Source organism: Caretta caretta, chromosome 7, assembly GCF_965140235.1.
Source record: "Caretta caretta isolate rCarCar2 chromosome 7, rCarCar1.hap1, whole genome shotgun sequence".
Classification (NCBI taxonomy): domain Eukaryota; kingdom Metazoa; phylum Chordata; order Testudines; family Cheloniidae; genus Caretta; species Caretta caretta.
The window spans coordinates 84,498,240-84,524,664 of NC_134212.1; the positions used below are offsets into that span (position 1 = coordinate 84,498,240).

At 44.0% G+C, this 26,425-nt stretch overlaps 1 long non-coding RNA gene across 1 annotated transcript in view; it reads left to right on the top strand.

Annotated features, from left to right (window-relative positions):
- LOC125639958 (uncharacterized) overlaps window positions 1–25,392 on the top strand; it is a 47,683-nt gene extending 22,291 nt beyond the window's left edge. The window contains exons 4-5 of the long non-coding RNA XR_007357660.2: window positions 11,428–11,689; window positions 25,253–25,392. This is a non-coding gene — a long non-coding RNA (uncharacterized LOC125639958). The remainder of the gene's footprint in view (window positions 1–11,427; window positions 11,690–25,252) is intronic.
- Window positions 25,393–26,425: the final 1,033 nt, after the last annotated feature.

Consider the following 26,425-nt stretch of genomic DNA (forward strand, 5'->3'; position numbering starts at 1 on the left):
GAGCCGGTTTTGCATTACATTATTGAAACGGAACCACTAAATACTGTACCTGGACCTTGTTGCTGCCAACTCTGATGGGCAGAAGGGTTACAGATAAATAACCCTAACTTACTGACCCATTGCATGCTAGGACAGAAAGAGCTATTGATTGGCTGTTATCGTTTGGTCCCCACCCCCGTTTAGTCAAGTTCTTTTAACTGAAAAATATAAGAAAGTGGTAACTAATTTCATGTAACTAATAAGATACCAGCTCATGTTATTTTAGTCAGCATCAGGGGCATTTGATGAAGGCAGGATATGGGGAATGGGAGGAGACATGGGAGTTGTGTAATTACCAAGCCCATGGAGCCTTCCCTGAAATGATAAAATCGAGCTTTATCACCACCTCTGTCAATTTCACTCTTGGGACTAGAAGCCCTTAGAGCAGCCTCTTGAGCGCAAGGACAAGGCACAATTCAGAAAAACAAGTGCTCTCTAGATAGAAAACAAGAGGAAACTGCTGTTGCATGTAGCAAATGCCTTTTGAACCCTATGAATCTGGGGTCAATTTGTGTGATTTTTAGAACCCAGTCAAGTGATGTAACCCACTAGAGTCAGCAATAATGAGTGGGGACAAATGTGATCCAGGCATTTCCCACAGAGCTCTGCCAAAGACCCTTAGCCTTAACCTGAAACAATCCCTATCAGTCCACTCCAGGGTGTCTCTTAGGCAGACACTAACAGTGGCAATGATATCTAATTGTCATCTTTGCTATTCTGCCTTGCAGGAACAGTATGGACAACCCCGGAAGGGGGTAGGGAAGAATTGTTCCACAAGCTTTAAAATAATTGTTTTGAGCTATTTAAATCCTACCACTTTATCTTTAAACGTTTTCTAGGAAAGAGATACAGTAGGTATTGTCATTCAGAATATTTATTGCAGTTTCAATTCATATTTAATATTCCTAGGAAAATGATAGCCGTGAACTCAGACTTGCCTGCATGGCCATGAGGTGGACTGTTGGATAGACTCTCTCTCTTTAGGACTCTGTGTCTGAAGAGTCACTATACACACCAGAGGAATGTTATATCTGCAAACACATAACCAAGTTATAACGCCGGTGGCCTTTGCCAGGCTAGGGATATCACGCTATGTGTCTGAAGGAACTAGGCATCAAGGCTAGAGCAGACAGTGCACGTGTGGCCTTACAGGCCCCATGGAAGGTTCTGGCTGGGCACAGCACCAGCCACACACTATCAATTGCAGAATAGGATTCTAATTTGTCTCTTCCTCAAGGGAGGGACTGCGTTTTCCGTATGTATGGAAAGCAGTGTATGTACTTGCAGTGCACTCTTGGTGGAAGCCTAGCCAAGCCTTTCTAGCTCATGTAGATTATTGCTTTAAGAAAGCAATTTAAAGTAATAGCAGAACATAGGTTGTGTCATACAGGATCAGACTACCAGTCCCTCCAGTCCTGCATTTGATGTAGACTAAAACCTGGTGATTTAGAGAAAGAGGTGTGGAAATCCCTAATGCACCTATGCAGTTCTGTAATGCTTTCTATGGAAGGGAACAATTCCCTTCCCCCCGCCCAGGCTTGTAGCAATTCACTTATTCCATGAAGTGTGATGTTTGATTGTTGCCCTATTCATGCAAAACTAGAAATGTTACTTTTTGCTATGCCTTTAAGCAGATCCTTTGAAGTCCATCCACAGCACTGAACCCAATTTTAAATCATCAGGACTGAGTAGATGGGAAGGAGTAGTGACCAACAAATGTTTGTTGACCATGTGGGTATGACATAGCTGGGTAATCTCTTGTTTTAGCCAGTGTTTTGTCCCCAGAGAGAACCTGATTTAATGTGCTGTCGGCACTGAAGTTGTAAAAAGTTTCAAGATATGGAAGAGATGTTTTAGCATCAGCCGGAATGAAGGACCATGCTTATGCCAAAGTCATTGCATATGAGGACTGAATGACTGACACTTAGGTGAAACATTGTGGCTTACCCACGAGCTCTGAGTACGGGGCAATGCATAGCTGTGCTGCCCCAGGAGCAGGGGTCATATCGTCACTCAGGATATGTTTACACTGCAATTAAACACCCATAGCTGGGCGTGCCAGCAGGCTCCAGCTACAGGGCTGTATAACCATAGTGTAGATGTTTGGGCACAGGCTGGAGCCTGGGCTCTGGGACCCACCGCCCTCCTGGGATCCCAGGACTTGGGCTCCAGCCGAAGCCTGAACATTTACACTGCAATTAAACAGCCCTATAGTCCAGGCCAGCCCCTGGTGTCTAATTGCAGTGTAGACATACCTCCTCCTTGCACCAAGGGGGAAATAATCTGTGCTATTGCTGTATCGGATGTAGAATAGATGCTTCTCCTTGCTGGCTCAGTTGAACTGGCCAATGAGTTGGGGCTGGAGTCAAGGATCCACCCAATCCCCATGCCCACCTCTGCTCAGGTGGGAGAGTGGCTCTAAGAAGGCTGTTCTCCCCTCTATGCTGCATCCCATGATGTGGAAGCCCACATAGGAGAGTAAGGGGGCACCTTATGCCCCCTTACGCCCCTTCACAGGTGTGTAATACAGGTCACAACCGTGCCCTTGATGACAAATGTGTCCAGTCACGCAGTAGTTGGCATTCCATCTCGGAGAATAGTGTTTCTGCAACAAGGTGTTAAAGAGGAAAGTTTTTTTCCCTAGCTAAATTGGGTGAGAGCTTTACGTGCTTTTTGTATTTGTGATTAAAGTGGGTGCAAACCTGGTGTAATGCACCTGACAGGCTTGTCACTTACAGATCATTGTCAAGGAAATCCTATAGGGTCCAGTTAAGATCCCGGTGAAGTAGTGGATGAGAATGAGCACAGAATCCTCAAGTAATCTTCATCATAAGAGAAGCTGTCTGAGCCTTTGTGAGGTGACCCAGAGGCTAACTAAATATTCCAAATGACTTTGAATGTCCACAAATGTGTTTTTGCAGGAAATGTTCAATATGGAGCTCAGCTATTTATTTTCATTCTTTTTTGTAGCATGAACTCCTGGCATAGCTCTGCTGAGCATTGGCAGTGCCAGATATACGATGCCAGGCCCAGAGGCAGAATGAACAATAAGCTCCCCACTTTCTTTAGATTCAAAGCTAACCCATTATAGTTTTATAGCAATGAAATTCTTTGGCTGCTTTTCCACATATCACTGACTGAATGATTTTGCCCTCTGTTTGTCTGACAGGGTGCCTTACTTTGATGGCTAAGCTACTGTAAATATATAACATGACCAGGGGTGGGGAGGAATAGTATTTGCTTTGAGGCAATATCGTGGTTCAATATTCTCTAAGTTTAAGACCCTCTTAAAGCCAATATCCTCTACAAGGGAGTATGGCTGCAGAACAAGGGCAATCATTTCTACTGCTGTATGCGCTGCTTTATAGATAATATGGTTGGATGAATTTTAGCATAGCTGGCCTTTTCTGAAAGACCCTGTCTAAACTAAGTTGTCTTTTCCAGTCTTTGGTAAGCTCTTACCTGGAGGTGGCACACCTGTTGGGTTAGCAACATTAGTGAGATGACTTGATGTTAGTTACATAATGGAAGCAAATGCTGTTGAACTCTGACAGCAGAAGGAGGAGGAATTTTTCCTTCCCAGAACTCATGTTCTTTTCTTTCAGTATAAGCTGTGCTCTGCTGCCATCCAGCAGTAGGAGCATGAGATATATCAGGCCACCCAACTCCGTGAAAACTGTAGTCTCTGCCTTTAGCCCCTGGGGATCCCTTAATTCCTCACATTTCAAAGGGTGAGCAAGGAGGAGACTCAGGGGCCCCTTGGACACTAGTAAGACTGCAGAGAGAAGTAGGGCTGAAGCACCATCTGAATAAGGAGAAGAGTTTGTTTGTTTTTTACTTGGAGTTAGGAAATACGGATTTTTTCTTGGCCCTTTGTCATCCTGTGCCAAGGAATGGACACTCTTTGAAGTCAAAGCGTAAGTGAGCCGACGGTCTTGATTCAACGGAGCAATCAGCATTTTCCACTCATCTATAATATTTTTTGAAGTGAAATGAATGGTCAAAGAAGCTAGATTGGCAGCCTGAGCAGGGACACTGCAGTCTCCCTTCTGCCCCCCGCCTGCCAATGTACCTCATCCCTTACCTGGATTCCAGTTGAAGCTTTGGCCTCATTGCTGAGCCTGCCAACAGGGGTGCCAGCTAGCCCCAGGGATCTTGGTGGTGGGGTCACCTTTATGCACCAGGAACACACAGAGCCCACTAGTGCATTTCACATGAAGTATTTTTAGCAATTACTGTACCTAGGGACCAATTTGAACCAGGGACCTAGAGGAGAGAGGTTCTATATCCCATTGCTATACTCCTGAGAGCTCCAGTTTCCCCAAACAACTGTTTTATAAACTTGATGCCTTTTTATTCCATGGGACCTCTGCCTTGGACAGGTGCACACTGAGCCACAGACACTCCACTATCTGTTCCTCAAAGCTAGGTGGTAGCTTTATAATAGTTTATTAACTGCTAAAGAAAGGGTTTCCTTTATAATGAACCCTTCCCCAGTATCGAACAACAGCTATATCTGTCTTTCCTTTTCTAATAAATGGCTTCTTTAGGGTTTAATTAACTTCTCTGCACTCTCCCTTTGTGGCAAAGTGTCACCCTGACCACAAGACAAATTCTGTTTGTTCCTTTTCTCAAGAGACTGCTGGTCTGTCAGATAAACTGCTCTGCCTAATGTGCTGTGGCTTTTCTATTTAAACTTTACATATTATTCCAGGGAAGGAAATGGTAATAACAGAAATTAGTGTACTAGGGAGTCTGGATAGCTCAAGTGATGGGCTTGGTAATGAGAGAAAATTCTAGGTCATTGGTTTGAAATTGAATATTGTTATGCAGGCCAAGTAAATAGTGAATGCATGTCCTCTCCCTCCCACTCCTCTGGATATTGTAATGCTGTGCTGGATGTCAGGGTGACAGAGATGTTCACCAGGATCTTACAGCAACCTAGAAAATGGAAATCAAACCTTTAAGAGTCCCCATGACCTGACCTCTCCTCTCCTAATCCTCCTTGTGTCCCAGTGCTCTGTCTTCAAATGTAATATGAAGGAAGCACACAGGCAGTAAGGTCCAAACAACCATGTTTACTAACCACACAGCATGTAAAGCCTAGCTACATAGATACATTGCTGCTCTGGCAGGCTTCTGAAACACAGAAAACAGTTTTCAGAGTAACAGCCGTGTTAGTCTGTATTCGCAAAAAGAAAAGGAGGACTTGTGGCACCTTAGAGACTAACCAATTTATTTGAGCATAAGCTTTCGTGAGCTACAGCTCACTTCATCGGATGCATATAAAAGTTCTAAGACTCCAAGACTCTAAGACTCCATTCTTGGTCTATCCCCGGTCTGTCTTTATGCTGTCTTTGCCGGGGATAGACCAGGAATGGAGTCTTAGAACTTCTATATGCATCCGATGAAGTGAGCTGTAGCTCACGAAAGCTTATGCTCAAATAAATTGGTTAGTCTCTAAGGTGCCACAAGTACTCCTTTTCTTTTTACAGAAAACAGTGAAAGCCATTAAGGGCTTGTGACCTATTTACTGGAATATTATCCAGTTTGTACACATTGCACCCACTCTTGTTCCTTTAACGTTTGTTAGGCCCTTTGTCCATCAGCCTCACTCAAATGGGGAATCTTTCCATGGACATCAGTGGGCTTTGGATCAGGCCTAGTCTGGGCTTCTAACTTTTTCAAGGCTTAAAATCTATCTGGAGCACATATTTTTGTTCTTTCAGGAGCTCAGTTTTTGTTTTTTATGCTATTAAAAAAATCAATAAAACTAAAATTCAGTCATCGTATTATTGAGAGGTACACTCCAGGCAGCAGAAGAAAATAACATACTCCATCTCTGCTATTGTGAGAACACCCCTTTGCTGCCTGATCATACCCTGTGCCCTAGTCAGTTCCCTGTGCTTTTCCATTGGAAGACCTGGCAGGTTGAAGGCACTGAGTCCTACTGCAGCTACATGGAGTTTGGGGAAAGATCCTTTCTGAAGATAAGGCTGGGTTCCCTGGAAAGGGCCATTAGGTTCTGTAGCAAGGAAAAGTTAGCTGACTCCTATAATGGGTTCAGAGCTTGTATTCTAAATTTTACGATTGGTTTCTGAACCTGTAACACTAAGAGCATAGTAAGTGCTGGCATAGTTGGCCCCTAACTACAGTAACCTCTGTTGTGTGCAGATATAGCTAAGTTAGCTATGCAGTGTTATGTTACTACTTATGTGACCGTGAACTTGCAAGAAGAGGGTGGCAAAAAGATACTTATCGAGTGACTTCCAGCTGAGAGAAGCTCAGCATAACACTCACTGGATCGGTCAAGGAAGGATCCCTTTTGCTCTCTTGCAAGAGCTGCTGTCTTTAGGACACTGGCTTTGGGTAATATGATAAAACAGATAGAGCTGGAGGGTTGCACACTTTGTTGCTTCTGTCAGCCGAGTGCACTGCACATACCAGGGACTCCTTGCATTCTCCCACTCCCCACAAGTTCCCTCTGTGCCACTCTCCTATTGCCCTCCATCGCAGAGACTCTTCCCTATCCCCCACCCCCACCTTGGGCACTCTGTGCCTCCTAAGCCCCCATGGCAGGGTCAGTTTACACCCTCATTTCTCCCTTCCCTCATAACAGGGGGTCCCCAGTCACTGCCTCTCGTGATGCTGTGTGCCCTCCCTCCCCCATACCATGGTCCCCCATTCTCTTCCCCATGCCAGGGGTTGTATGTTACCCCCTTTCCCTCCCAACCTCTACCCCATGCCACTGCCAGGCCTCTGGGTGCCCCTCCTTCCCCCTATTCCCCCCTTCCCTTTTCTCTCTCAGACAGAAAGAGAAAGGTCAGGCAGTGTGTCGACATGTTAAACCCTAAGGGGAGGATGAGCATTCTTACAACTACAATACCCACCTGCTGAAGTGAAGAAACAGATTGACAGAGCCAGAAGAGTACCCAGAAGTCACCTACTACAAGACAGGCCCAACAAAGAAAATAACAGAACGCCACTAGCCATCACTTTCAGCCCCCAACTAAAACCTCTCCAACGCATCATCAAGGATCTACAACCTATCCTGAAGGACGACCCATCACTCTCACAGATCTTGGGAGACAGGCCAGTCCTTGCTTACAGACAGCCCCCCAACCTGAAGCAAAACTCACCAGCAACCACACATCACACCACAGAACCACTAACCCAGGAACCTATCCTTGCAACAAAGCCCGTTGCCAACTGTGTCCATATATCTATTCAGGGGACACCATCATAGGGCCTAATCACATCACCCACACTATCAGAGGCTCGTTCACCTGCACATCTACCAATGTGATATAGGCCATCATGTGCCAGCAATGCCCCTCTGCCATGTACATTGGCCAGACTGGACAGAATCTACGTAAAAGAATAAATGGACACACATCAGACGTCAAGAATTATAATATTCAAAAACCAGTTGGAGAACACTTCACTCTCTTTGGTCACTCAATTACAGACCTAAAAGTTGCAATTCTTCAACAAAAAAACTTCAAAAACGGACTCCAACGAGAGACTGCTGAATTGGAATTAATTTGCAAACTGGATACAATTAACTTTGGTTTGAATAGAGACTGGGAGAGGATGGGTCATTACACAAAGTAAAACTATTTCCCCATGTTTATTCCCCCCCTCCACCCCCCAGTGTTCCTAAGACGTTCTTGTCAACTGCTGGAAATGGCCCACCTTGATTATCACTCCTGCTGGTAACAGCTCACCTTAAGTGCTCACTCTCTTGTTACAGTGTGTATGGTAACACCCGTTGTTTCATGTTCTCTGTGTGTATAAATCTCCCCACTGTATTTTCCACTGAATGCATCCGATGAAGTGAGCTGTAGCTCACGAAAGCTCATGCTCAAATAAATTGGTAAGTCTCTAAGGTGCCACAAGTCCTCCTTTTCTTTTTGCGAATACCGACTAACACGGCTGCTCCTCTGAAACCAGAGATGAGATAGGATCTTGTCATACTGGAAGGTGTTAATGGCTGTCATCAACCACTTCTTTGGTCTTTAGACAACTGCAGACCTGCTCAAAGCGGTGGCTGTACAAACCCAGAGGGCAGGGTCTCCACGTGTCCTCCATTTTCCCCCAAATTAAGAGGCTGTGGCCATTGAAGCCTAGAACATTCCCTGACATTTTAGTATAGATTAAATGTGGCATTCAAAAGTTATCACATTGCTTACAAATAGAGAAATGCCATCAAATCTGACTGTAAGACCTCACAGTAATAGGTAAGAGACAAAGGAACACTAGGTCTAGACCTCAGCTGGGAGGACTTCACTTGCTATTGACATTGTCCATTGTGTCTAGGCGCTTGTTTGGCAGAGACAACAGTGCCTATCACTGAGCTCTTCCTTGGTCATCTAGCTAAAGTGATGGCTTCAATCTGATGGGTTGTATATGATGGGGCCTAATCTCACAATGGCTGGGGCATGGACTAAAAGATCCCAAGTACCTGGGTTTCAAAGGTTTCCAGTATGACACTTGTAACTTGGTCATATGCTTGTTGTGAACCTTATCACTGTATGTGTGTGAGTAGCTGACAGATTCCATCAGGCATGAACCCAGATGATGGATGCTGAGCGCATTAGCTCTGTAGGGAAAGGAGTTTCACTTTATGGGTTCTTAGAGAAAGTTACCACCAGTGAGGAACAAGTGGCTGTGATCCTGTGCTGCACATCAGCCTGCCCACCTTTATCTCAGAGTCACACTACACTTGATGTGGGTCAAGTGAAGCAGCGCACTGGGAAGAAACTCTATCTGCATTACACAGTATGCTCTCTCTGGCCTGCAGCTTCACTAATGGGGTTGGCTAATTAATTGTGCCAGGCTGAGCAGTGAGGGGCTTTGCCTGCCTTAGCTTCCAGACAAGATGGAATAATGGTCTCTAATGCACAGACATTCTCAGGGGACTTGTCCTTCCTACCAAACAAAACTAATTAACGATGGCAATAAATAAAAGCAATCCAGGCAAATGAGAACATTGAAACCTTTCAGAGGAGCCAGTTGCTGACACATTCAGTTACACAGTCACCCTGGCTGCTTTGCATGGGAGTCAGACTCAACTTCTAAGCTCAGAGGGAACATCAATCACACACATTCCTGTAGTTTAACTTGGCGTGGGGTGAGAACTGACCAACAAGCTACTCTGGGGAAAGGACACTGATAACACAGTGCTAGATAGTCCCCTGTCCTAGAATCATAGAATATAAGGGTTGGAAGGGACCCCAGAAGGTCATCTAGTCCAACCCCCTGCTCGAAGCAGGACCAATTCCCAGTTAAATCATCCCAGCCAGGGCTTTGTCAAGCCTGACCTTAAAAACCTCTAAGGAAGGAGATTCTACCACCTCCCTAGGTAACGCATTCCAGTGTTTCACCACCCTCTTAGTGAAAAAGTTTTTCCTAATATCCAATCTAAACCTCCCCCACTGCAGCTTGAGACCATTACTCCTCGTTCTGTCATCTGATACCATTGAGAACAGTCTAGAGCCATCCTCTTTGGAACCCCCTTTCAGGTAGTTGAAAGCAGCTATCAAATCCCCCCTCATTCTTCTCTTCTGCAGGCTAAACAATCCCAGCTCCCTCAGCCTCTCCTCATAACTCATGTGTTCCAGACCCCTAATCATTTTTGTTGCCCTTCGCTGGACTCTCTCCAATTTATCCACATCCTTCTTGAAGTGTGGGGCCCAAAACTGGACACAGTACTCCAGATGAGGCCTCACCAATGTCGAATAGAGGGGAACGATCACGTCCCTCGATCTGCTCGCTATGCCCCTACTTATACATCCCAAAATGCCATTGGCCTTCTTGGCAACAAGGGCACACTGCTGACTCATATCCAGCTTCTCATCCACTGTCACCCCTAGGTCCTTTTCCGCAGAACTGCTGCCTAGCCATTCGGTCCCTAGTCTGTAGCTGTGCATTGGGTTCTTCCGTCCTAAGTGCAGGACCCTAAGTGCAGGGTCCTGCAGACCCTCTGATGTGGGCCTTCCCTTCTCTAGGCTTAAGTGGGAGTTCAGTCTCCTCCACAGCACCATCCCCACCCCCCTACGTCACAGGCCCCTTTCCACATGGTCTGGGATCCACATAGGGGAGGGGAACTAGACTGGGTGGACCAGGGATGCATATTAGCCCTACTGTGCCCCCAGAGAGCTTACCTGGAAAAGTAACAAAGCCACAGGCTATTCTCTTTTCTGCAGAACCTCTCCGGGGTTTCTGTGGGACCAAGGTGCCTGGGAATTAGGGGAATCCCACCCTCAGATCTACCAGGTTTGGGGGCAGGCCTCTTTTTCAGGGGTGGAAATCCCCAGCCCCTGATGTGTGATATCAGGGGAGGGGAACAGTCACCACAAGGGGATCCTCAGGATTTTCTCCCACAGAGCCCTTCCCATGATGTTTAATGCAGGAAGGTATGATCTGGCACAGACTTAGAGTGGGCACCATAGTAATACCGCAGACAGGTAATCTGCTGATTGATCGTGTGTCATACGCAGTGGGTCATGTATGCCAAATCCGCAGGTTTCCTAAGACTTTGGGCAGCTTCTTAAAGTGCCATCAGGAAGCTGTATTTTGTGCCCACACCAGCAACCCTAAAAACACACACTCTGGTGAGGCTCACTCCTTGGGCTTGGCCAGAAGTTTTAGCCACCAACAAGAGTGAGCCTGAGGCAGACTGCAACCCTCAGCAGTTAGTAAGTATGCTTGTTTACTCTGCTGCCTGTTGGAGTTATTGATCGCACGGTGTCCAATCGATGCTTCCTACGAGTGGGTGGGATTTTTTTCAGCCCCGATAGGTGGTTCTTGTTCCAGTTATGTGCAGTGGAGCCCACCGTAAATTAGAGCTAGAGGAACAGGCCTACTAACGTAATCAGTTTCTTCTGCACCAGACAGAGAATGTAGGAAAGGGAGGCCTTTTTAAATGAATGTCTGACAAAGGAATAAACCTGTTAAATGAATAGAAGGAAGAATGCAATAAATCATTGACAGGGTAGATCAGGTTCTATGGGACTGACATGTTATAGCTTAGAATACGGAAGTTTCTGCAGTAAAAACGGGCCCCTCTTTGCAGTATACAGCAGCAGTGCTTTGAGATCTATGAATGAAAGAGGATATAAAATTTAAGGTATTGTTATGATTACTTTATATGGGCCTAATGTAGCAGACCCATCTCACAGGAGAATTCCCATGGACTTCAGTGGAACTACTCATGTGAGCAGGGGCTGTAGGATGAGAGCTCCAGTTACCTCCCTTTATAAAGCACTTTGAGATCTGCTGCTGGAAGGCACTATTATAAGAGCTAGCTAGTGTTGTTATTATTATTATTTATTATTTTATTATATAATGAGCTGTCATTGTTTCTCCTTTGTCTTATTTTTACAGAGGGTCAAATGTGCCTCCAAATATTTTCTGCATTACAGATGTTTTGATAAAAGAGCCTGGGTTTGACAGTCCTTCTGTTCAGTGCAGAAGCCACTTACTGCTTCCTGATTCTGCATAAGGCCCAACACCAGTGAGTTAAGGCAGCTTCGGATCTTCTCTAATTTACCCGACTGGTGTAATGTCAGTGAAGGATTGGTGGAGTGAAGCATCACCATGCTGCTGGCATGCTTCTCCTTCCCTCGGCATACATCTTTCACCAGCGGTAGGTGGGTGTGGTTGGGGCTGGATCTGTCTATATGCCAGTGGGGGTCCTGCACTTTGTCAGATGAAGTCTCTGCTGGCCATTTATAGCCAGAATCTTTCCCCTTTGACCCACTTGAATGACACACAGATCTCAGAGTTCAATGAAGATTCTGGCCTTCATTCTATTGCACAAGAACATCTTCAGCATCTCAGGGCAAGCTGTACTTTCTGAAAGAATGGATTGCCGCATAGTGTTGCTGCGGGCAGTTAAACAGCTGCCAAGTCCCCTCTCCTCTCTAAAGGTGGCTGCATTGCAGTGGGGGGTGCTGTAGCACATGCTCCACATTCAGCTTGGAGACAAGAGGTGTATGGATCATCACCCTCCCTACTCATTTGGGAAGGGATGAGAGCCTGTTGTCACCAGAGCACAGCAATGATCTGCCCTGCAACAAACATACTGCCAATGTTCTGAAGGAGCTAGGAAGAGGGTGATGGTAGAAAGAAAGGATTTTAGAAGTATCTTTGTCCCTAAATAAAGGTCAGAGTTACAAGACATTTTATACAGAAGGAAAATATTTATATTCCTCACATTATCTTTCTAAACCTTCCCAGGGTCAACCCGCCCTCAGCTTTCTTCCTCTTCAGAGCTCCAGGGAACCCACAGAAAGTGCCATAATGACACATGTGCAGATGTAACATGAGATTCTTCATCTGCCATGGCTCTCTCCCTCTCATGCACTTAGCCCCCAAAGTCTGCTGTCCTCTCCCCCAAACTGCACATGTACTGTAAACAACAATGGTACAAAAGAAATTGTAGGAAACTCCCTGCATGCTTATGGGATTGATAAATGAGCCTCGCGCACTAAGCCATTGTGCTTTAAAAATAATGAGAGGCTAAAATTAGCCATCTGGTTTTTTAAAATCACACTTTAAATAGACACTTATTTACTTATTTGAATTTTTATAATACTCCATGAGAGTAACCCTATTTATTTCCTTCGACTTTGTTCTTTAAGGGCTAAAACCTGCACAACCTTACTCAGGCAAAACTCCAGTATGCTGCTCTAACAGTCAGCTCTGTCTCCTTTTCCAGAGACCTAGATAGAGAAATCTCCTAGTTTTCTCAGGGTGTAGTTCTTCTCTGCCTTGCACCTGCATGGTAACTTGCACCAGTGCAAAGTGGATCTAAGAGGCTGTCATTCTGACCTAGCAGCCTTTTACATCCACTTTGCACAGTGCAAATGATGAATACCCTAGGTGCAAGGCAATGGAGAATCAGCTTCCGTGCCTGCTAGAGACATGGAGCTGGATGAAAGCCAGCTGGCTTAAGTTCAGTCCCAGTAAGACAGAGGTTTTGCTGCTTGGCAGAGAAAAGCATTCTTGAGGAATTGATTAATTTTATGACTGCTCCTTCACCCAAGGGGCACCTGCCCCACCCATTGTCAGAGCAGTTTGCAATCTGAGGGTCTCAGTTCAGGGATCCTCAGATGGCCACAAATACCTTCTTTCATCTTCAGATGGTTGAAAGACTGTGCACACTTTCCTATCCTATGTAGATCTCACATACAAACCTCACTGTGGTCATTTGTGCTGGGTTTTTTCTCTAACAAGACCGGGAACTGTCCAATCTTTTCATTCTGCAACCACTTTATAAGACCGAGATCCTCTAATGGGCTCACCTCCTTTCCCAACTCTCCAACCCTTGCACTGCCTGGTTAGAAAAATATTTCATACTGTGGACTAGCAGAAAGGGCTCTGCTCTGCATATCACTAGTGATCAATTGACCACAGTTTAAAAACCTCTGGGCTAGATTACTGCAGTGCCCGCGGTTAATTGTGAAGACCACCCAGAAATACTAGAGCAGAATACAACTGCCCTTCTTAGAGGAAGTACCAGCAAGACTATATTACACTCCTTTTGCACACCCTACATTGCTGCCAATTCCAGATGGTATTCAAGATACAGGTTATCATCTACAAAGCTCTAAGTGATTTAGGCCCAGCAACCTCCAAGACCATGTCCCCCTTTCTGATCTACCACGCAACATTCACTTGTCAGGAATGCTTAAATTACTGTAAATGTTCCATGGTTGCGGGATATTCTCTGCAGATCCATGCCTCTGTATTTGCTTCTAATGGAAATACATCAAATCCTGACCCCAGCCACATTCTGGAAATGCTGCTAGATGAACCTTTTTGTCCAGATGTTTTGCTAACAGTCTTGGTGTTCAGACTAGCTTTATGGTTTTCTAGTCTGTTCTAGATCCAGAAGCAGTGCTCCACCCACTGAACGTCCTAGTGCATGGAGTTGGTTACTCCAGGGATAGAGAGTGGTGGGGGCGGGGACAGGGAAGGGAGAGTAAAACTTGCAGCACAAATCCCGTTAATTGCAGGTGTCAGTTCCTGATTCTGCACAAGTGCAGCTGGTATACTTACTCTCCACTGCTTCATGATTACTTTTCAGGAATTTCAGCAGAAAATTGTCTGGCTAAGTAAATGGCACAAGCTCTGACCATTCACACTGGAAATGGCTACTCCCAAGGTGTTTGACCATTTCCCCCACAATCCCCTTGGGCCCCCAGAAAGCTTTCCAAAAATGTCCCACAAGCTATCATGTCAGGAAACGGAGAACCTGTGTGATGATAGGTGTTAGAGTGCAGTGCAACAACAACAGACTAGGGTGGGCATGCAGCAGCGCTTCAGAGAGACAGGATGGCTAGTGTGGATAGACCACACATTTGCTACTTAAAATAGGGTGGTACCATTGATTCACTGACCAACTATTCAGTTCTGTGGCCTCAGTGTCAGCCTCCTTTTCCCCTTTCCCTCTGATCCTTCCTCTGGTCATTTAGATTGGTAATTGCTATTACAAGGGGTAATGGTGTTTTGTGCAGCAGCCATGCCTGTTTAGTGTCAGGCAATGTGCCCTGTGCCTTTACCATCTCTCTCTACTGAGGCTTCCTTTCCTGTTACCTATCTACTGTTGGCAAGGAAGGACGTGAGTTTGTCTTCACTGGCTAACTGAGTTATTTCTATCCCAAGGTATGTTTACCAAATCTCAGTCATTTCAGAATAATCTGGACAAAGTGAGCTACTGTAAGACAGTTTCCCATTATCATTTATTCCAAATTCATGCAATTAGAAACCCATTCCAACAAGCCAGAACAGAAATGTATCCATGGTAATTTGCCTGAGAGCTGAGAAAGGCATCAAAGCACAATTCATTATTTAAGGGGACAATCTCATGTTAAAAATCTGATTTTAAAATATTCCCTTACTCGTCTTACTAAGAACACCTTTGATTATTAAAACGGAAAGAATTGTTGTTGTTGTTTTTTAATGTACTTTGAACTACATATGCTGCTTGTTTACCTATCTCTGTGTTCCAGATGAACAAAATGGAAACAACTTACTCAGCTTCTGTGTTCCAGATGAACAAAATGGAAACAACTTAGTCAATTTCACTTCCAGGTTCTCATATGGACAACCAAAGCAGCAATATCTGAATTGCGAAGGCTATGGAAAATGTTTGCTGCTTTAAAAAAGCCCAGACTTTTAATTGGGATTTAAAAAAAAAAGTCATGGACACATTTCCATTGCTCTTAGGCTTTTTATTTTTACAAAAACTAAATTTTGGGGAAAATGTGACCTGCTCATTTCCCTCTAACCAGCAAACTTCAAAAACCAACCAAAATGACACAGCCGAAATCTTAACAAAGGTTGAAAGCGTTTTTCATTCTATTGCTTAATGGCCCATTTTTTTATTGTCTGAATTTCCTGCTGTTTTTTTATACAACATTTTTAATTTGCAGAATTGTAACATCAAAACAAGACCCATCATACACCACCAGGACACAGCCCACACTAAGGAGCAGCATGTGCTGTACTGCCCCAGGAGCATCCCAGGGAAAGGACTGTGGCTCAGGGATTCTCTCCCTGCTTCACCCTGGCTCTAGGAAGGTAGCAATTTGCTGCTGGCCGATATAAGCAGCAAATTATTACCATCCGGCACCAACTCAGTTCTGGTGGCTAGTGCATTGGGGATAGCCAAGGCAAAGGGGGTCCTTGTCCCATCCACCTGCACCTGCTCTGTGGGGAACAACAGACTCGCACTTCTGATCTCCCCTGTATCTGGCCCCAAAGTCCAGGCAGGCTGTACAGGGAGATGGCTGTGGAAGACTATTATTCCCTCTTTCACCCCTGCCTGGTTGTGTTAGGACCAGCCATGAGTTGGCCCAATGAGTCTGCTTGCAGGGTAAGGTATGGGCAGCAGGAGTAGGCCCCTGGTGAAAATGATTACACCTTCCAGAAGCCAAAGAGTCTGTCTTTATTTTCAGTGTATCAGCTACAGCCTTCCTGCTAAGAGGCAATCTTCTATTTCAATTCTAAGCCTTGAAGGCTGTCAGCACTCTCTAAACAACTGTTGTAACACTCTCATTATTTCAAATGTTAGGTGCTAGTCTCCCCTGTAGAAGCTTTTTCTTTTGTTCAATGCCCACTGAAGCTTCAGGTAAGAAAGAGACTGATAAGAGGGACCTATTGTGAACTGGAAGGAACTGGCAGAATCATCAGTAGTTTCTGATTGCTTTTTTTGCAGCAGGAAATTCCTGCCTTCAGAATTTCAACTCAAAGTAGAAAGAACGAGGAGGACTTGTGGCACCTTAGAGACACTAAAATTTATTTGGGCATTAGCTTTCGTGGGCTAAATGAAAGCTTATGCCCAAATAAATTTGTTAGTCTCTAAGGTGCCACAAGTCCTCCTCGTTCTTTTTGCTGATACAGACTAACATGGCTACCACTCTGCAACTCAAAGTAGAAAATTGATTCTGATGGAAATCAAAGGTTCCTACCCAACCAAGCCATATTTGAGACCGCTGAACTATACTGCAAATTTGCACTGCATTGTGAAATAACGTATAGCACTTTTACAGTTTCAAAGTGCTGCGCAAGCATTAATGAGTTACTCTCTTAAAAAAAAAAACCCTTCGTTGCACAGTTATTCCTATTTTACAGATGGGTAAACTAAGGCACAGAGGTTAAGAGCCTGACTTTCAGAAGTGCAATTGAAGTTGATGGGAGCTGTGGGTGTAACACAAATCTGAAAAGTCAGGCCCTGAGTGACTTGTCTAAGGACCTACTGTGAGGAAGAGGTGGAGTCCGGATTAGACGTGGATCAATGTCCCAGGCTCAAACCATTAGACAGTGCTGCTTTTATATGATGCTTGGTTGCAACCCAAACAGAACAAGATGTAGCTAGCCCAGAAGAGACTTTATTTAGACAGTTGCATGAAGAAAGTGCAGCCCCACATCCTGAGGATGTCATGTCACAGTGATACTCCTGACTTCCCATTCGGGGAAAAGAAATGGGAATTGCATAGAGAAGCACTTCTGCAGCCTAGAAGATTCCCAGCACCAACCCTTAGCCTGTAGGAGGAAATGATTGTATAGAGTAGCAGAAGATGCTAGTTCAGAAGACTCCATTCTCCAGAACTTGCCATACAGGGATGGTGTTAGACTTTCTTGGGCCAAGGGCAGACACTAAGGAGTGGGCCCCCACCCTGCTGCCTTACCGTCTGACACATTGAATTTCCACAATATTTCTGAAGCCGAAGCCCGAGCCCTGCCACGCGAAGCTGGAGCTAAAGCCCAAGCCCAAACCCTGCTGTGCAGGACCTCCTGTGGCACAGGGCCCCAGGCAATTGCCCTGCTTGCTATCCTCTAATGCTGGCCCTGATGTAGGGTCACCTAATCCACAGCATAGGTGGAAGGTCAGGTTTGAGTTTACTCAGCTTTATGGGAAACAGGCAAACCTAAAACCAAACTTTGCTGCATTTGCTCACCTTCATTTTTAACCCTGAAAACCCTCCACTGATGTAACCTCCCTCTACAATGAGTGATGGATGGCGTGTTCTGTTTGACAAATAACCTTCAAGAAATTTAGATTGGTACAAAACAATTTGGTCCTGGTCCATTTCTGCTAGATCTCCTTTGTGAGCCTCCTGCCACCCAGCATTGCCATGCTAACTTCAAATGTGCATGGAGCTTCTGCAAATTTCACGTTTGCCGAGCCACCGTAGGAAAGATTCCGAAGCTTCGGCAGCATTCAAGAGTGAAATTTAATCCCCAGGCATTAAGACAAACCTTTGTAAATTGTCATACGTGTAATAATTCCATCTTCACTGCGTGACATTTGGGGAAATAGGTTAGGATGACCTGATTCTCAGTTGTGCCCACTTGGTGTGGCTGAGGGTAGAGAGCACAAGGAGCTGGTTCCATCTCTCTGATTCTGGAGTGAGTTTACATAGCCTGGGAGCCACTCTATAATATGCTGCCTGGCTTAGGAGTCCCGTCTGCTTGCAAAGGATAGCTACATTCAGGCCCTCCCCCTCCTGTCCCTGACATGCCCCCTATGTCAGAGGCTGCAGGAAGGGTAGCACAGGAGCTGCCTATGTGGTCTCTAGGCTAGCTGGGAACTGTCACCCCAAAGGAATCCCCAGCTGTGGTCCAGCTCAGGGCTGGATCACAGAAGAGAATCTGGCCCCCTCCTTTTAAAAGCGTTTACTATTTTCCTGCTCTGTCTCAGAGTTCTGAAACACTTTAAGAAGAGTTTATAGGCATGGCCCTACTTTCTCTTTACAGCTCTGTATTTATAATATTCACATATTGAGTATGGATTTAGAAAAACCCAGTCATTGACTCCCCATCATCGTGCTTGCCCCAGGGACTTCCAACTTAAAGGTAGCACCCAGTTTCCAGGGCAACTCCTGCTCTTTCTAGTTTGACAGAGGCTTAAGGCGCTTTAGTGACTTGAGGTCAAACAGTGAGGTAAGGACTTGGGTTGGATTAGCAGCCAATATCTCTTGGATCCCAACTCTTAGGTCTAATCCAACCACAAAAAACACATGGCTTCCCATTTTTCAAGTTGATTTTAGGCATCTAATTGGCACTGACAAAGTACCTGTGGTAAATTAGTCAATATCAATTAACATGCTTATTAAATGCAAGTATTTGTTAGCAGTGGTTATCTAATTATCTCATAAGTACAACAGAATGCCTTGCAAATGGTGTCATGTTCTTAGCATTACTTCCAGTGTTCTATATTGAACCGTGGTAGACATTAGGGGTTCAGAAGGAAAGTGATGGAATTGTGGAGCAAGATGCATTTAATCCAAGACCTATTTCTGTTTTATTACATGAGACAGAAGTAAGTCTGTCTTACTGAACCTTAGCTGAACCTTAGCTCACTGGCCCATATTCTGAGCAGAGTGTAGGTGCACGACTCAGGGAGCAGCCTAGGGAAGACTATGACTAAGACACAGATCGTTCCCTGGTTTCCTCCTTACTCTAAGGTGAAGTTAATTTGTGACAGTGCTTTGCATTGGCCAAGCTCTGTTCGTTGGCTGGTTGTGGGGCATAGAGCGAAGCCTTCACCAATTTATTCACCTTTTCCTGGACATTGGCGGTGGGAGTTCCAGGCATGCAACCCCTACTCTCTCCCACCCATGTCCAAGGCCTAGTAAGGAAGTGTATAGGTGTTTGGACATCACATACGGGCTTGTGCGGGAGGGGTTACTCCCTCTTATGCCCCCTTGTAGCCATGTAAATATGAGCCACAATCTGGCCCTAACTGAGCAAGCAGGATTCTTGCTGTCTGTCTGCTTATGAGCAATACTTCCTATGAATTAAATCAAGTGAGCTATTCACAGTGCAGGGATCATCATAAAATACAGGTCATATAGTCAACTATACTGTCATAGCCGCTCTGTGCTCACACTGCCTGAGATTGCCAGAGCAATAGAATTTGATTATACATTTTCAGGATATGTTATTCAGAGTTAATTACATACCAACTGCAGAGTAAAGGGTAACTGGAGGGGCTGGGAGACTTGAAATTAGATTTACCAGTTTATGAGGGTTTTTTTGCATCTTATACTTTCTGCTCTGCTCAGCCTGTGGGTTCAGTTCTTATCGGCCAACAGACAGAGCTGATGGATGATGCAATGTTCATGCCCAGGAACCAAAACAAACCCAGCACCCTGTATTAATTTAATGCTCTTGAAAGGTGGCAACCTTGTATCCTGAAACCTTTTATCCTCCAAACAGGTGCAGCCCATCATGGGCAGCAGCTGGGGAAGATTTCCCTACCTCACTCTGCCAGTGTACCTCAGACCTGACCCAGAGGCCTATGCCTAATAGGGAGCTCATTCTAAGTCCTCCATCAGTCCATTGCTTCTCTGCTGAAGCTATCTTCCCACAGTGCTTTTGGCTGCTGGGTGGTGGGTTACTCCACCTCAGCCCTTGGAGTGTTGGAATCCTTGTTTAGAAGCAGTATCAGGAAGAGCTTTATGGAGACAGGCGTTTTGGGATCTGTGGCCCTTTTAAGGCCGTAAAATATTTTTAAAGCAAAACTTATTGTGGGCTGGATTTTGACTCAGGTTGTGTGCCACATCCCCACAGAAGTTTGAGGAGGGGCAAACACCCTATCTTTGCATTCCCACTTGGGCTATCCAAACCTTACTTCAGATATGCAAGGGTCGGGGTGCCACACACCTGTTTATCTCCCATCCAGGGCTTGTGAATGAGGACCGGGCGAGAGGAATGAATAGAGCAGAACTGAGTCTGCATGAGGAGTGGAAGGGTAGTAATTAAGTATAGTACAGCAGCAAATTACTATCCCTTGAAGCAAGGTGTTGTGCAATTGTAAGTGCTCCCATAGGTATTTTTTGACTCCTGTGCAATCAAACCCTGGTCAGAGGAGGACTGGACAATAAGGGGTTAAAATGCTAGTGCTCCTACCACCAGAGGGACCCAAGTGATAGCAATGGTGAGATAGCTACTGTAGACAAGACTCCCGTGAACAGGGAGTGAAAGCAGTTCTGGTCATGGTGTGGTGATAAGGACCAAAGGCCCAATCCCTCTCCCACTTAAGTCAACAGAAATATGCCCACTGAATCCACAAGGAGTTGGACTGGGCCCCAGATGTGTGTGTTTTGGAGTGAGGGTGTTGTGCAGAGAGAGGGGGCATCTGTAAAGCACTACCAGGGTCAGAATGCGGAATCTGCCAATTCATACACGTTAGTTGCAAATGAGAGTTAATCAACAGCACACTTTGATTAAGAGTGTCTGAAAGTGTGCCAGTAGAAGGTGGTCAGTGTTTCTTTAAAGAAACACTCAGTGTGAAGCTGGGATGCTGCAGACATACCGACCATTGTGGGGGTAATTAGGTGCCTCTGTGTATTGTGTTGACAAATCCCACAAAAGACAGCACAGTGACAGACAAGGAGAGAACCAGGAGATGGAAATCTTCTGCTTGCTCTAGAGAGCCATGGGAGCCTGAATATTAGAAGTGAAGGACTGTACTTAATTATTTTACCATGTGTCTTCTGATTACCTGTCCCCCTTCCCCTTCCTTTATTGTGATGGCACAGTCCCTGTCACCTGAATGGCTCATATCATTATTAATAGTATTATAAAATGTGTATGGTGTTTCACAGACAAATACAAGATAAAGCCTGTTGCACTTGTAGTGTTCATGTATCAGCCAGCTGCTCTCTGCTGATTTAGGGAACAGGTTGCTCAGGATCACCATGTGGCAGGACATCTGGGCTATGGGCAAATATAATTATTCAGCATTTGTATTATGGTAGCACCAAAACCCCCCAGGAGGTAGGGTTGGGGCCCCCTTGTTTTAGATGTTGTACAAACACACAGTAAAAGACTTTGAAGAGCTAATAATATACTGTCTAGGGCTTTTGGAAACTCAAGCTTCTGGCTTTCATTAGCACAGATTAAATAAAGTTTGCCACTTTCAGCTTCTGTTGTCAGCTTTGGCAGTTAGTGTTCATGGATTCATAGATTCCAAGGTCAGAAGAGACCTTTTGTCAGGAGTAAGGCCCTGCAGCTTTGCCTGCTCAGTACTTGTGACACCCCAGTGATCATCTAGTCTTACCTCCGACATAACAGACCATAGACTTCTCCAAAATAGTTTTTAGATCATATCTCTTAGAAAAACATCCAATCTCGATTTAGAAATTGTCAGTGATGGAGAATCCACCATGACCCTTGTTAAGTTGTTCCAAAGTTTAATGACTCTCACTATTAAAAATTTATGACTTATTTCCAATCTGAATTTGTCTTGCTTCAACTTCCAGCTATTGGATCATGTTATAGCTTTCTCTGCTAGATTGAAGAGTCCATTATTAAATATTTGTTCCCCCAGGTAGGTATTTATTGACTCTAATGAAATCATTTCTGAACCTCCTCTTTGTTAAGATAAATAGAGTGAGCTCCTTCAGTGTATCACTATAAAGCATGTTTTCTAATCCTTTAACAATTCTCATGGCTCTTCTCTGAACCCTCTCCAATTTATCAACATCCTTCATGAATTGTGAACAGCAAAATTGAATACAGTATTCCACAGTAGTTGCACCAATGCCAAATACAGATGTAAAATAACATCTCTTCTTTTATTCAAGATTCCCCTATTTATGCAGCCAAGGATTAGATTAGCCCTTTTGGCCACAGCATCAGATTGGGAACTCATTTTCAGCCAATTATCCACCACGACCCCCAAATCTTTTTCAGAATCACTCTTGCCCAGGATAGAATCCCTCATCCTACAAGTCTGGCCTACATTCTTTGTTCTTACATGTATACATTTACATTTAGCCATATTAAAACACACATTGTTTGCTTGCACCCATCTTACCAAGTGATCCAGATCAAACTGTATTAGTGACCAGTTTCCTTCATTATTTACCACTCCTCTGATTTTTGTGTCATCCGCAAACTTTTTCAGTGATTTTGTTTTCTTCCAAGTCATTAATAAAAATGTTAAATAGTGTAGGGCCAAGAACCACTAGAAACACCTATTAGATTATGGTTCCCTGATTACAAATACATTTTGAGACCTAACAGTTATCCAGTTTTTAATCCATTTAATGTGTGCTATGTTAATTTGATATCTTTTCTCCAATATTATTAATTCTACCAATACTATTGTTTGGATTCTTTTTGTTCCTAATATACTTGAACTCACTTATTGTCTTAATGCTGCTGGCCATAGAGTTCTCCTTGTATCCTCTTGCTTCCCTTATCAGTTTTCTACAATTTGTAGCTCCTGATTTATATTCATTACTTACAACTTCCCCTTTCTTCCATTTGTTATTTGGCATTTTTTATAGCTACCTTCACTTTTTAAACCAATACAGCCGTTTTCCTTGACTGTGGGATTATGGCTTTTTGGGCATCTAGTAAAATGTTCTTAAACAATTCCCAAATATCATTCAGATTTTTCTGTTTACATTCTTCCTCCCAGCAGATCTGGGTCATAATTATTTTCAGCTTTGTGAGACTGGCCCTTTTCAAGAAGTGTAAGTGTGTATGTGTGTATATATATATATATGTCTGGACTTCATTCTGTTTACACATTATAAATGTGATCAAATCATGATTACTTGCACTTAAATACCATTAATTTTTAGTTCTGTAATAAATTCTTCTTTCTGTCAAGATGAGGTCTAATGTAGAATTTCCTCAAAAATATGGTGGATCCATCATGGGGTAGGAAATTACCATCTATAATATTTAGAAATTCCCTGGACGTTTTAGACCTCACAGCATCCGACCTCCAGCATGTGTCACTCAAATTGAAATCCCTCATGATCATGCAGATTTCCTCCCCAACATTACACATTATAGATAGGTACATAAAGAATTGGTCATCCTGTTCCCAATTGTTAATTGGTGGTCTGTAGCATACACCAACTAATACTCCATCATGTGCTTTATCTGTTATGATGCTGATCCATAAACATTCAAGATCATTTTCTTCTGAGTAATCAGTGATTCGGAAACAAGTAATGCCATTTTTGACATAGCGTGCTACTCCCATTCCCTTTTTGCCCACTCAATCCTTCCTAAATAGGTTATAATCACTGATTTTAACATTCCTATTATGGGAACCACCGCACCAGTTTTCACCTAGATTAAATTTACACTTATAAATGAGCAATTTCAATTCCTCTGGTTTGTTACCAGGCTGCTAGCAATTAAAGAATATCTTCTCTTCACGTCCTTTGATTCCTTGATTAATTTTCTTCTCAACAGCTCCATTTTGTGCTGAGTGCTCAAATCATCCCTATTTTTACCCTCTTTATTAAACACCCTCCTGATTAGTCTACATTTCCTGTCCCTGAGAAGATTGGTCCTCCTTTTACTGAAGTGGAGGCCACCAAAACACTACAGCCCCCTCTCTCCATAAGAGTTGGACCAGTGTTCCACAGAACCAAATACTATATTAGTACCCACAAAGTCAGAAAAGTGTAGTTACCAGCTGAAGATGGAAGGTAGGGCACAGGCTGGGTGGTACAATTAAACAATACATTGGCTTCTGCCTGATCCATTCCCAGGCAAACCCAGTTTGAATGTCTGTCACCAATGAATCCTTAGTATTTTATGTCCCTTCTCATCTTACAACCAAATCATAGAGATGTTAAGTGACTTGTTTAAGGCCACAGAGGGAATCAGTGACCGATCCTGACTGATATCCAGCCCTGAGTTCAACCATATTGGTACCTTAACTCCATTCTTATCCATGGTTATTTGGCATTTCCAATACATCCATAGGATCGCACAGCCCTGCATGCAACACACCTGATAGGAGAGGCAATGTCTACAATGGCACTTATGTTGGTGTAACTTACGTCACTCAGGGAGGTGATTTATTCACACACCGGAGTGACATTAATGCCGACATTGCCTTTCCTCAATTCCATTCACACATTGTAGTAATGGGTGCAGTTCTAGTTCAGCCATTCTCACCTCCAGTAAACATTCGCAGCCCCCAAAGAGCTGCGTGCTGTTTGTGATTGTCTTAATGACCTATGCTTTGGCATGTTAATTCTCATGGATGGTGGTGGTCTTCCATAGCGCAGTTTGATTTTAAATGGGAAGAATTCTTTATACCATTAATTCAACCCCATGTCTAATATGTTTCATGGGCAGATTAAATAACTTTTCACGTATGCTTATTAAGACAATATTAAAATTAAATCAGATGGTGAAGTCCAGAGTTAATAAGGGATAAATAAGCAGTAATGATCTGGTTATTAATTGATCCAAAGTTCTATTCTGATGCTCCCTCATTCCATATTGATGTTTTCTCTATTAGCTTTGGATGAGAATTGGGATTATTTTATTTTGGATTCTTTACAAGCATCCAGAGAGATGACTTTCTCTTTTACTCCCATAGAAAATCTTTGTTTTTATGCACTAATGAATAAAGGAAGGGCTAGCTTCAGCATACTTTCACCTGTCTTCTTTGTACAAAAACAAGAAGTGGTCAATATGATCAATAAGTGGTGATAACCAGTGATGATCCCAAGGCCTGTTCAGTCCTTACCAAGCATTTGATACAAAATTATTCACAAGAGGGTCAGGTGTTTCTGTACTTGAGCTATATCCCTGCTGCACAGTGATGGGACATACTGCCTGTCAGGATCTCTAAAGGAGTCTATGCACTGGGGCCCACTCAAGAAAAATCCTGCTTACAAACCACTCCCTCTCCTGTTCTTGTTGGCAGGGGCCAGGCAGGAGAGGGCAAGGCATCTGGAAGTCATCAGGCAAGCAGGGCCCACTGCTTGATGTACCAGCCAGTAAGAAGCAGCAGCTAAGGTGAGAGTGAGAAAGACAGTGATTTTATTTATCTCATGGATCTGAAGCGCAGAGGAAGAAGAGCATTCTTTATTTGGAAGCTATGCTTACACCCCAGAAGGGGATGGCTTTATTTTGGAATGGAAATATTGTGAATCTCTAAGCATAAAAATAAACAAACCATGAGTCAGCCCTCAAAAAATCATGAAATTTTAAACAAAACAGTACATGTTATGTTCTCTTTTGGTGCCTTCTGGTCTCTGAGCCTTTAGGATACACTGAGTCATGTTTTCAAGTTTTTTCTCTGCCAATCTGAAAGCGGAGATGCTCACGTAATCACCTGACTCCAGGAGCTAGGGCCTTAAAATATTGTGAAACTACAGGGTTGGCACACCAAGTTAAGGAGGAAAAAGCCCTCCCTGTGACACACCCCTGTGCAGATGAGCAATTCTTAAACCAGAGGATTAAGTTCTGCATACTAGTCACTTAGCAGACTGAAAACCATGTTTGGCTGAGTGCAAGCCTAGGTCCCCCATATGTTTATTTAACTTTTCATTGTCCCTGAGAAGTATTCATGCCAAACCAACCTAATTTCTTTCCTTAGAGAGAGCCCAGAGGAGGGTTACAAAAATGAAAACCTAACCTATGAGGAAAGTTTAAAAAAACTGGACATGTTTAGGCTTGAGAAAAGAAGACTAAGGGGGAACCTGATAATAGTCTTCAAATATGTTAAGGACTGTTATAAAGAAGATTGTGATAAACTGTTCTCCATAACCACTGATGGTAGGAGAACAAGTAATGGGCTTAATCTGCAGCAGTGGAGATTTAAGTTAGATATTATGAAAAACTTTCTCACTATAAGGGTTGTGAAGGTCTGGAATAAGCTTCCAAAGAAGGCTGTGGAATCCCCATCATTGGAGGGGGATGATGTGTATTTACCTGGTCCTGCCTCAGCACAGGGGGCTGGACTTGATGAGCTCTCGAGGTCATTTCCAACCCTACATTTCTATGATACTCTAGATAAGGGAACACCTCTACAATCCTGGGAGGGGTGGAATGCTAAGGAGCCTCACCTACCTGGCTAAGGTTATCTCACAGAATG